Genomic DNA, 13599 nt, shown 5'->3' on the forward strand with positions numbered 1-13599 from the left:
TACCATACCATACCATACCATACCATACCAAGACTACTTTTCTCTGCTGTGGTAATGATGACTAAAACTGAGGGAAGGACCATAATTGCACAAAACTCTTCAGCATATCTGAACTAGTTTCTGAGTACAACTTTGACAGAAGAAATAGTTGATAGCATTGGGCCCTGATCCAGACAATTACTTAAGCATACATGTAAGTTTAAGCACTGGAGTTTTTATATTCAAGCCAAAAGACTGAGCGTCTTGGAGAATCAAACTCTGCATGTGTGACCATTAGCTTTAAATAAATAATTTTAACACAGAGGGATCCTGCTAGATGGAAACCATTTCTCTATCACAAGACTAAGCTGCCAATGTCTAGTGTCTGCCCAGTCTAGTGCTGGGGTAAGCAGAGGTTGTTTTTCTGTTCTTACTGTGTTCCCCTTGTGTGTGAGGAATTTACAGCCATTAAACGGTCACAGAATTTCCCCTATCACCAACAGGGGAGATTCTTCTACCCTGACATGGAGGTCTAAAAGTTGTATATTTAGGTCTAGACCTCCTTTATGATTACAGACATACTTGCACAAGATGTTCACCAAAGTCTAAAAAAACATGGAGAGGAGCAGAAGAGCTCACCCTACCTGCAAGAGTAGTTTTTGTCAGTAGACAAAAAAAAGGTTACCCTTTTGGGAGTGCCCAACTCTCCCATAGCTGTAAAGAAAGTTTAGTCATCTAAAACAGAGCTCCATATGTTACAATCCCACCAAAGTTATATATGCAACCTATAACGTGTTATGCTCGGTAACGGTTAAGCAGATAATATTTTTAAGTTTCAGGAGATGAAACATCAGTCCCTAGTACACCAAGACGAGCTGTGTCCCCGTGCTTTTATTAAAGTAAACAAGCAGATAAAATCTAAACCAACTTTTTTCTAAGACTGAAAAAAAAAAAAGTTCCATGTTGCCTGAGCAGGGGCAATGGTTAGGTGAAAATATCCAGCTGATGTATCTAAAAACTGATCTGGGCCCTGCAGTTTCTTTTCGTTTACCAGGAAAAAATTGTATGTGTTTGCAGTTAAGGGAAAAGGACATTTTTAGTGATGCTGAAACTTCAGCTTCAGATGTTCAGTTTTCCACCAGAGGGCACTCCTATATTTTTAATGAAGGCATGTTTCTGAACAACGCTGGGCAGGTTTGCATCGCTTGGCGCCTATGGTACAATTCTAGCTGCGACATGGCAAGCCAAAAAATGCAGGATCAGATTCACCTCGTTGCACATCTGTCAACACTAGGCATCATCTGGCACCCCCCACTGCTAGTCGATCGTGCACAGCAAACCTTCAGCACGCCAGATGTGTCAGGCTTCCGCACGTAAAATAAATAATCAGTTCATACACACAGCGTCTGGTGTGGTCAAGGTATGACCCCGCTCAACCTGGGATCGAAGGGATCTGTGTCTTCCTTCTGAGGAGGAACGAGGCCATCTGTGTCACCAGGGTTGGTACCAGATTTCAGCATTTTCTGTGCCATCCCCTGCACTGTCCAGTGATTTTATCTCAGTTCATGGAAATATACATTGTTATAAAAATCAAATCACTTTGCGAGTCGATGCAGTTTGGGTTGATTTTGGAGCTTTGATGCTCAAGAATTTATATCAATATACAATAAAAACCAAATATCTGCAGTCAAACCTGTGGAGACTGAAGAGCCTGTTAGTTTAGCTGGACTCTGTCCCTATCAGAACTCATATATTATAGGGTTTTTTTGAGCCTTTTTTTAGCTTTTTTACTTGTTTTTACAACAATATTATGGTAGTAAAGGTAATATACTTGGATGAAGAAAATCTAGGTAGTTTGTTTTTTGATGACAGAAGAGAAAGCATAGGTTTTAGGGCATCCTCATGAGGAAACCAAAGCTTTTGAAGAAAAATGCTAGGGAAAAGAAGAAGTTTATTTTATCTAGGCATACAAGACTAAAATGCATTTCTTAACATGCTTTGTCAAGGCTGAAATACCTACTAAAGATTTATTAAAGTTAGTCTCATTCTTTAGTTACTGAAATAGTTGGCAAAAGCAGTTTAAGGAGGAAATAAACTCTTCTGATAATTTGACCAAAATATATATGAACAGAGTCAGCAGAGATTAGAAATATGGCACATGTATGATTTACATGTTCTGGCACAATGTCAAAAGTGATAGATTCTCACAGAGACTCTTAAACCGAACAGGTAAATAATGTTGCCTTCCTCTAAAACCAGTGAGAAGGAACAGCCTGAAATCAGACTGTCACACTGAGCTCTACACCAAGGAAGCATCTACGTTAATCCGAACCCAGCTGAGACAGCAAGGCAGAACCAGGCTGAGCTAACACAAGTGTAAACATGCAACTTTTTTTCAATCCTTTCCTCTCCACTATGTTTTTCCTATGGACACCTTTGGCATGTTTTTTCTGTCTTTTTTTTTTCCCAGCTGCTTATAGCTCTGTAAGAGGTGCTTACAAGATCACCAGTCTTCACTGGACCTACAGATGTCATGTGGCTGGGACCTACTGGTCTAGTCAGAAGCAGAGAAAATCACAGAGAAGAGCTGGGCAGCTTTTACAGTTGTACTTTGTAATAAGATGACTTCCTCGACTGCATTGCTCTGCGTTGTGATGACACCTCTGCACCTTGCTACCACCTAATGCATCAGCCACTGTCTGTTCTGGGCCAAACTCATCATCTGTAATGTAATCAAAGGGAGATCAAAAATATAGGGTCTCTTATGAACCTGTGATGTTGCACTTCAGGAGGAGACAGATGAACTCTGTGCTCTCAGAATTCAAATAAGGGGAATCTCTAGCTAGTTCATCTAATGGGACCAGTCACTTCACTTCTCTGGACTGTTTTGTAAATGCTTATCTTAATGTGCTTCTTAAATGTCTTCTTTTGACCCACTGCAGAAAATCTCTCAGTGTTTAACCACCTGCCAGTATCTCCACTATTCATCCTCTTCCTTTTCAACCCTTATGCTCTGCAGATTCCCTCAACAGCCCCACCCCAGCCAAACCTGCTGTCATTAAAATTAGCCCTGCTACATCTAGCCTCCACACAAGTCTCTTGAGTTTGCAGAGGATGATGAAGACCTGTCCCTGCAAGAGTATGGTCTGGACAGCTGGGGTGGCTTTCATCTCATCCAGCTCTAGAAGTTAGGGGTCTACTTCAGAGCCGTTCTCCTTATGCTGCCTTTAGAGGTAATGGAGGCACTTCAGGTCTGCATTTCATCTCCTCCATCTCCTCTTCTTACAGCAGATGTCTGAGATAGGTTGGATGAGCAGCTAAGTCAAATGACTGCTTGACATCACCAAGTCTTTAAAAAAACATACCGTATGGGTCAAGTCATTCACTATTCTATATCTCTTTGAGGACAAGGGTGAGGAAAACAATTGCTTCAGGAAAAGATGTAAGGGGGAGCTCTAAGTATATAAATGCTACGTCTATAGTACTATGTGTCTAGGATAACTTTTTGGGCCTTAAGGCCAGCTAGTTTGGCTCTGACCAGTATAGCTGAACTCTACCTTTTGAACTACTGTTATGTCTTCCAAGCTGCTGGTAATGAAGGGCCCTTGGTATTATTAACCTTTCAACTACGTCAAGGCTTTTCTGGAGGGTAATGCTAGTTCCTCTAAACTAAAATGGTGTCAAGGACTAAAATTACAAAGGCAGAGAAAATCACACCAATGCTCAAGCCTGTGTATTGGCTCTCTGTAACCTATTGATATAGAAATACATGGAAAAGAGAATCGGTGGAAAGGGTTTGGAGGAAGACCTAGAAAAAGGTCTAAAGCTAAGAATAGACTCAGGTCATGCCATGGAGACAGAATTTACTCTTCCTACTGTAGAATGCCATCGGTGATTGCCCAATAGTGTGTAGGTATCCTCTAAAATACACAGGGAGTGTGTTAGACTGCAATGGACATGTGAGGAAGAATCTAAGCTAGTTCCTGTTTATTTGGAACAGAGGCACAAAGTCACCAGGAGAAAAACCTGCTCCAAACTCATTCATCTTCTCATCAGTGAAGGGCACCTTTGGAGACTGTTTAGTGCTCTCTCTATACGGTCTATAAGCATGATTAAAATGTGCTGTGTTTCCTCTGTGAGAAACAAAACAGAATTGCACCTCTGCAGTTCTTCAGCTGCTTAGCTAATCACAACTACCTTCATAGCTCTGGTGTGTACACACATCACTCATTCCTGCCCTAGATCTGCGGGCTATTTTTAGAGTGCGGTGAAGTTGTTGATGTGTTTGCCTGTTGCACAGTCACACGGCACCTGTTCATGAGGATGGACAATACTACACATACCATATGTATTCCATGTATGTGGAATATCCAGGCACGGTTCACAACTGCTATTTTGTCTTCAAAACATATCAGCTGCTTCCCCAGAATGGAGACTCGTTCACCTGCACAGTGCACTTGTGTGACACACCTGCTGCAAACAGTGGCATGAAAGAAATATTCTTTCCACGCAGGACAAACACATCTCATAGAGCCATAGAATGGTTTGGTTTGGAAGGGACCTTTGAAGATCATCTAGTTCCAACCAGGAGGGAACATCATGGAATATCATGAGAGATAGCAGAGTTTTTATGAGTGTTTTGATTTAGCCCTGGTAGGGAGTTAAGCCCCACAGAGCCACTCACCCACTCACTCTCTCACTCCCTCTCAGAAGGATGGGGGAGAGAATCAGAAGAGTAACAGTGCAAAAACTCGTGGGTTGAGATCAGTTTAACAGGTAAAGCAAAGGCTGCATGCACAAAGCAAAATAAGGGATTCATTCACCACTTCCCATCGACAGGCAGGTGTTCAGCCATCTCCAGGAAAGCAGGGCTCCATCATGTGTAAGTTACCTGGGAAGACAGATGCCGTAAGTCCAGATGTCTCTCCCTTCCTCTTTCTTTCCCACAGCATTTACTGCTGAGCGTGACATCATAGGGTGTGGGATATCCCTTTGGTCAGTTGGGGTCAGCTGTTACAGCTGTCTTCCCTTTCAGTTTTTTACTCGCTGATGGGTCAGCATGAGCTGCAGGGAAGACCTTGATGCTGTGTAAGTACTACTTAGCTAAAACACCACTGTCTTATCAACACTAATTTGGTCACAAATCCAAAACATAGCACCATATGAGCTATCATGAAGAAAATGAATTCTATCCTGGCCAAAACCAATATAATAGAAAATAGTTTCACTGACTGCAAAGATGAAGACCCATTGCAACTGCGTTTAGCAGTCTAAAACTATCCCCTTGTTTTTCCATAGATCCTTTAGAGTACCTGGCAGCCCTGTGTGTGGATCTTTGCCAATCCAGAGTATCACATCTGTTTGAGAAAAAATTTTGTTTCCTATCAATTGTTCCACAAAATTACCAATTTCTCTCCCTTCTCCCCATTAAATATTGTCAGTATGACCAAACTGGCTGTAGATGGCTAAAATAATTCAAGATGGATCCCAGCCCCCATATTGATATTATTGGCTAAGCTCTGTCGCTTTGGTTGACCCGGGAGCTGTGTGGTATCTCTTGGTTAACAGGTGTCTTCAGTGCCTAACCTATGCCATCTCGTTTCTTATAAACTGGTAATGGATGGACTGGCTGGCAGCGTATGGCTCATTAGGTGACGGGTTAACCTGAATGGCCTTATTTGTTGTTAGTTCCTTAAATGCAACAAAAAGGTAACCTATGTATTGTGTGTCACTTCCTGGCAGGATGAGCCTCCTGCTACCACCCACTAATGTCAAAGCAGGTCCGATGCTGCAGTTCATAAAGTGAACAAAGAGAGCTTGGGCTCAAGGGAGATGCTTTATGCAGAAGATGAGATCAGGCTCAGACATCGAGCTGCTTGGGGCAATGTATTATTAAATGCTATCTACTGATATGCTACTTTTGTAGAAGATGATTAATGACATCCTACTTTATTATTCCTTATCTTTTATCTTCACCTTGTTTCACAGATGTAGCTGGCAGTACACGGCACTAACCAAAGACCTGTGGCACTCATTAGATGGTGGCTGCTCCTCACAAGTGCCATCAGGCATGCAATTGCTATTCATGATTTTGCTAACGGTGCTGGTTAACATCTTGCTGCATTGCTGTTCAAGCAACCTAGACAACATGGTCTTGTCAGTCTCAAACTAACTTATCTTTTACTTATCATTTTCTTTGACACAATCCTCTGATAAGCTGAGAGAGAAATACATGACAGACTCTGCAATGTATTCCCCCGGCACTAAAATCTTAACAATAACACTGTGGAGGGGTTTCATCTAACAAGTGCTGCTTTTGACCTGTTTTCTATTTTGTTAGAGTGTTGCAGATGCAGATATTAAGGCACATTTAAAGCTAGAAACAAATTCTTGTTTAGCCATTCCCCATGCCTCGGGAAGTTTTCTGTCTCTGTGTGAATGTGGTGCTTAATGCTAGCAGCTCAGGACGGGTACAGGATACAGGCAAGTCAAACACATTCAGTTACTTAAGGTCCCGTTTTGTATTAGCTTTGATGCTGAGATTAGAGGAGAGGAGTGATCCCCTCTAAGAGAAAATTAACTAGAGGAATAATTTTCTGCTGGTATGCTGATTTATCTCAGTGAGGGTTAATCAGGCAGCAGGACACTTTTGTTGAAGACAGCTAAAACTATCTTGGTTACTTCATTTGGCAGCCAGATATGGATTTAGTGATGAGGGAGGAGAAGAGGTGAATTAGGCAAATGCAGCTCCTTTTTAGTACCGGCCAGTTTGATGGTAATGGTGTGAGTCTGTTGTGTGACTGCGGTCGGTCTCTCCTTCACTCGGAGGCTGTGCCTGATCCTGGGAGCAACCCAGAGCTCTTGCACAAGCTACAAAACCCACACAGGTCAGGGGGTAACTAGCAGAGCACCTGCACCCCGTGGAGCCATGAAGACTGCTGGTATTACCTGAGCTACGGCCAGGATAAAATCAGTTCCAGAAAACACTTAGAGCCCCACTGGAGTTCAGTCATTAAATTAACAACACCGTGGGTGCAGCGTGGAGATAGCTTCTGCCCAGGGAACATGGATGATGTGAGGGAAAAGGAAAGCAGAGAGCGCAGCAGTAACTGAGCCATGGTGTCACAGCAGCAAGAGCACGGGCTTCCCCACACCTCGCCTGGCGCTCTACCTTCACTCCTAAAGCTGGCTGGGTGAATAGTTCCGTAAAGATCATGGTACCAGGACACAAACGGTGTTCCTGTTGGCATACCGTCATAAAAGTGTGGCTCTATTTATTTTACTTCAGTGGTGCATAGGAAGCCTGATAACGATGCTGAACCAAATAGTGGTAATATGCTCACCTCCTTTTTAAATGAGGACATTTTTAACTGTTGTCTGCATATTTACAAGGTTTTGCTGAAATATAAAGAAATGGAAAATCTGAAGTAAAACGTGATAGATGAACTGGCTATCGAGCCATTGTTAATATTACAGATTGCCAGTCACTGCAAGTCCATTCTGCTGCATGTCCTCAGCCTAGCTGATTTAAAATGGGAAGACGACTGATTTAATGAAGTGGAAGTGGGTAAGATGCAGCTTTCTTAATGTGCTATCCCCTTTCTGTAATTTTCCATGGCAGAAGGGTAGGACCTTCAGTCACACCATACCCCTCACCAGTCTAAACTGGGCGAGGGGTTCAAATACCCACTAGTCCGTCTCACAAGAAATGTTTCCCAAAGTCAGCCTCCTGGGAAGAGGCAAACAAAAAAGCTCGTATTTCAGGTGTTTTTTTGACAAAAGCCTCTCCGAAGCTTATCCCTTTCTATTAAAAATGGTGCTGGGAAATTAAACCTTTCAAAGTGCACTTCTGCCTTATTTCAAAAGGACAGAGTGAAGGATTACTCTTTCGTAGCTCTAGCACTTACACATTTGTACTCTTTAATATACGGCTAAGAGACACTTAGTGTCTTTTCCTGATCTCCAGCTCACACAGTCCCTTGGCTAAGAAGGAGCAATAACTTTTGTTTTGCTTCTAGCCTGTGCAATTCTGATGAATTCTTGAAAGACCTTGAGAAACCAGACTAGACAGAGAAAAGAAAAATCCCTTCAGTTTATTAGTTTTTCAAAGTCATGATACTAAAGCAAATGTGTAGGTTTATGAACTATGACTTGTGAGTTTTGACCTTCTAAAGAGGTTATAGAAAGCCTCGTCAATGGGAATAATGTTCGCCAGCCAGAATGAACCATGGCTGAGATGAAAAAGTCATCACCACAAGCCATAGCTATAGAAAAGTCAAAAGGATGAAGTCCCCAAAAAGTAACACGAAAAAGTCTAGATCCTGAGTGTGCAGTCGTGTGAATCCAGTTACCCCAGGATAAGCTAGAGCTGGCAATATATAGCTACCCGCTATGACTCCTCCAGCATCTGCTCTTTCTCCACATGCACAGTGAAAAATAGGAGGGAATATACCTCTTTTTCATTGTGGGTTTTGTTACCTCATGTTTATTACAGGATAAGAGCATGTACATGGGCAATTATTACAGAATACTTGATGTTGCAAGACTGTTGCAATAGGTTTCCCCTACCTTTATTTCCTCACGTCTTTATTCATCCTGAGAAGTACCTTTATTCTTGAGTATTAGATGTCATGAGAAATGGCTCTCAAAAATTAAAGAAAGACTGACTAGGGAGTGAGATCCTTTCCATAAAATGTTTTTGACCATATTCCAGAATTGACACATCTAAGCATTTATATTTAAGTCTTTAGAAGATACTTGCTTTCCACCCGATTGCTTTAAACTTTAAAGGGTCTGATTTGCTGTAGATTATGAAACATTTTTAGAGTATGACACATACAGAAAATGAAGGCCAGCTCTGTATATGACTGGTGTACTGAAACTCATAGCAAAGGGTGCACTGAGGGTATAATAATCTAGTTTAGAGCTTGGCCCAAAGGGTACTACAAAACTCCTGTTTACGGTCCATAGAATCATTATGTCTTAACTAGATGGAGCAAACAATGCAATCAAGCAAAGAATATACATTATATATAGACTCAAAATTTAGCAGCAGAGCTGACTGAGGCAGAATGGAGTTTAGCACCTAATTGTCACACCCTTATGTGAAACACTTGACCACTCTGCAGGTAATGAATAACAGTTATTCAAAGAGGAAATTTCTTCTCTGAACTGAGCCTGATTTCAGGTGGAAGCAAGAGTCCCATGCATAAGGATGTGAGTGTTGGTTAGAGTCTCCAGAATTAAGTGTGGCACGTAACTGGATGTAAATGGAAGAGCACAAGTAGCTCTGGAAAACCCAGTGAGTTATTTTCAATGCAGCACTGTGACTACGTTTAGATGGACCATCCCAACTCTTCCTATTTTCCTGTACTGAGGACGGTGGGTTTACATGCACTGATTTGCACAGCACTGGGGACTTCTTGCAGCAGCAGGACTGCATTCCTTAAAGAAATAAGAAAAATTGGATGTGTCCCTCTCTCTGAGCTGCGTTAGAGGATGAATAAACAGTGGATGAGATGACCACTTCCCACCCACAGCCGCTGCCCTTCTCATCCTTTCCTTTTAATTCTTTCCCTTCACAGCACATCTACTTGATAAGGACAAAAGCACATCAACTTACTGTTGACAAGGAGGGACCATGCTGGTGGCTGAAGTGGGGAAACAGATGAAAGGAGAGAAAAGGGGAGCTCAGTCATCTTCTAAACACACTCCTGGGGTGCAGCTGATTTGGAGCCATTTAATAGTTTCCCAGTGTTGCTGGAGGACATTCTATTCCTTTCTGTGCCTGCATGTCTCAGTACCAGCCAGACTGTGGATAGTTTTCCGCCAGGTTAGGAAATGGAATCAACTCAGTGAGAAGGAAACATAGTGGTGGCACTGGGGATGGTCTTCCTCTTCTGACAGTGGTAACCTGTGTAAGCCATTCCAGGTAACTTCACTTCCATGCTGTCAGATGAGCCAGCCGAACTGTTCTAGTAGTTTTTTTGCTGCTCCCCGTCTCTTAGTTCCACCACAACAATCTCAGTCTCTGTCCTTTAACAGATTAGGTCTGAAATCCCACCCATGAGCTGTGCATGAAGTAATAGCATAGTTTAACATTCCCCCTCCCACAAAGCTCATTTCTGCCTTTTTACAGCCCCTCAGTTGTAACAAAAGGACTTGATGTTGGACCTTATGGTGAAATGTGCTGAGGAGTTTACCCAGATTAAAAATAATTGATTTTTGATAAGCTATTTTTTATCATAGACCAGCTCCCTGAAAAACAGATCCCCCCAAAACAATCAGAACAGCATTAACAGCAAAACTTACGAAAAAAAAAAAAATCACAGAATTTTTTTGAAACAGCACTGCTACTAAATGATAAACTCAGCAAACTATGGCCGTAGCATATTATAGGCGGAGTGATAAGTATACTTACAGCAATGGACAGTCCCTGCCACTTAAAGCTGAAAAAGTAAGAGGCTTATTCGTGACATATTACAGAGAGTGCTGGTTTGTGGACAGGCTGAGACTCAGATTAAAGGATCCCTACAGACAGCTCTGGGAGAAATACAGCTGCTTAAATCGAAATGTGTGGTCCTACCCGCCTCCAATAGCTCTCTGCCATGCCAAGGGGAATTCGTAACCCTTATGCATGCCACAGCACGGAGGGAGTGGGAGGATTAAAACCTTGTTTCCTATTAAATTGAAATAGGCCACTCCTTGCTCAGTCTTTTGTTGCAATTTGCATCTAATTTGGAGACACTTACCTCTTGTGTAAGGCGCTGTGTGGGCAGCCTGGGAGCCGGAGGATTGTGGGTGCCGTTACTGGATTTTGGGGTGCAAAACATCAGGTTCTGAAGCATTTCTTGGACCAGCTGAGGGCACAGACGATCTCTGGCCCTCTAAGATCTGAATGTGCATCTCCTGAGTATATACCCATATACATGGCTGCAAAATGATAAAATTATAATCTACTAATACGTAAAACTCTCTGTAGATTATTTCTGTTTTCTTTAAAGTTTGTCTTGTCTTTCTTACTTGTCCAGCAAGCTGACGCAGAAGAGCAGGTGGACACACACATAAAGTCAGGAGATCCATCTGAAGATGGCATAGAAAGAGCTAGAGCAATGTTCATCACTTTGCTGCATAACACATCTAAAAAGCTTATCTGTGGCTAATTGTTAGAGAGAAAATTAATGAGGATTACCTTCTCTCCACACAAGTAGAAAAGACACCTTTCTGCTCAGATGATTAATATTTGAAGTACAACCATCCCAACTTTTTTAAGGCCATTTTAAAGCCCGTTGTATTTTTTATGATGTCACTACTCTTGCAGAACAGAATAAAAACCTGGCCGACGCAGACTACGGACAGTCTGGTACTAGATACAGTGCAGTATGTAGCAGATGATGACTCAACCTCGGAAGAAATCTCTTTGATAAAATCGATCTTACATATGATATGTTAAAAGTTAGACAAACAATATTCACTGGTAGGAATTAACTGGATGGGAAAAAACGTCTATTGATCTTGTGTAAACTTACAATTCCAATTAATTTCTCTGGGTTTACATAATTATGTGAGAGAAGATTAAGCCAAAGGAACATGCTCCTGAAAAAATGCAGGAAAAAATATATTAAAAATCAATGCATTTTTCTGTGTGAGAAGTGTAAGTGCAACTTCATTGTGGTACGATACTTCCAATCTTTGTAGCCTCTCTCTTTTTATTTATCGTCCAATTAGGCTAAGCTAATGAATAGGAAGTTTTATCTACCATGCAATTTCTGCTACCTGTGGCATGCATTTCAAAGAGTCAAGCTGTCCTTTCCTTCAATGCTTAGGACTTTCTTCAAGACTGTATTTGAATACTATGGAATTTTCCATGTTTTGATCAATGCCTTCATGTATGCTTTCATAGCAGGATGTTGGTAGTGATTGCAGAGACTACATTTCTTGGCTTCCTCAAATGTTGATAACTTATGTTTAATGTGAAAAAGGAAAATAATTTGATAGATACATCAAAAACAGTGTACAGGATGTTAAATTTCATTAGCAGTTTTCAATTACTAAATTTTAAATTTTATATAATTTTAAATCATTAATATTTGTGAACTGTATTAACTAATGATGATGTCTCTTGTAGTACGTACATTTTTGCTTTTGTGATACACTCCAGGCAGAGCTTTGCTGAAAGCTGTCAGACAGATTGAAAAAGTAAAGCTCCCTCTTCAAATCTCAAGAAAGTATGGAAAGAAATTCACTGAACACATTATATTATCAAAAGTCAGTTTTCAACATTTCAGATTAATTTAGGAGGTTTGTTGGTTTGTTGTGCCTGCTCTCAAAGGCGTCTTTGTATTAAGCCCACATGATTGTCAGGTTGTGAGCTCTGTCTTTTAAAATGTTATGGACTTTGCCCCTTGGATGTTATTTGGAAATAAATAAATAAAAATACACAAGCAAGATGAAGTTAAAGAAAGGCCTATTAATGAGAAAACAGTCTTGAGAACAGACAGCATAGGGTCTTTTTTCTCCTGCTGTTAGTTATACCATATACAATTTGGAAGTTTCAATTGGTCTTCCCAATCTTTGGAATGCTTTGCCATTTACTTTAAATGTACTTCTCTCATAAAGCCTGTTGGATGTACAGATGCATTGTTAAACAGTATTGTCCTGCCACATGCCAGTGAATGCAGAATATTCATTGGTTTAAGGAAAGTTAGCCATGTGACGAGGGTGTTATTTAAAAATTAAAGGTCCTTCTTGCAGTTATTTTGTTCAGATGGACACGCACTTTGTTTCTTTCAGCTCCCTTTCAGAGAGAACAAATGTTACTTTAAAGCACGAGCAATATCTTTGTCTTGAATTTTGGGAACGAGCTGTTGCGTTGTGCAGCCAGGAGAGACTGTACGTGAGGCAATCCACAGTTTCAGGAGGGATTTTTCAAACCCACCACACATAACAACACTTCACCATTTTTCCATCCTCACCATTGAAATATTGTTGTAACACTTTACAGCGTCAAATCAAGGCTCTAGGCACACATTTAAAAGTGTACTGCATGGTTTTGCTTTGTAGGTTTCAAGAACATTTCTTCAAATTCTGAGAAGTAAGTGAATCAAGGCTTACAGCATGAGAGAGGTGTAAAATACGTCCGTCTTACAGCTTTCAGAAGGCTGCATACATTCTAGGAATATCCAGAAGTTTCATAACTAATGGTGATATATTTTCAAAATGACATTAAAGTTTCTGTTTCAGCACTAAAAGGGTGTCAGGACTGTTGGATATCAAAACTGGGGACAGAGCAAACCCAGTTCTGCCTGCCACGGGATTTTTTTACCTGCCGTTAAAGGACATTATTTTTGTACTGGTGAGAGACAGGATGCTGCCTTAGCTGAACTGTGCATATCATCAAGTTTTGCTCTTCTTGTTACACCATTGCACAAGTGAGAGAATTCTTGCAGTTTAGAGAGGCACTAGTTCTGAATTAATTTGTGGTCAGGCACTTGGACTAGGTAGGTCCCTTCCAACTGAATCCTGTCCTATCCTATCCTATCCTATCCTATCCTATCCTATCCTATCCTATCCTATCCTATCCTATCCTATCCTATCCTATCCTATCCTATCCTATCCTAT

The sequence above is a fragment of the Phaethon lepturus genome, unplaced genomic scaffold (genome assembly GCF_000687285.1).
Source record: "Phaethon lepturus isolate BGI_N335 unplaced genomic scaffold, ASM68728v1 scaffold10104, whole genome shotgun sequence".
In the NCBI taxonomy this organism is placed as follows: domain Eukaryota; kingdom Metazoa; phylum Chordata; class Aves; order Phaethontiformes; family Phaethontidae; genus Phaethon; species Phaethon lepturus.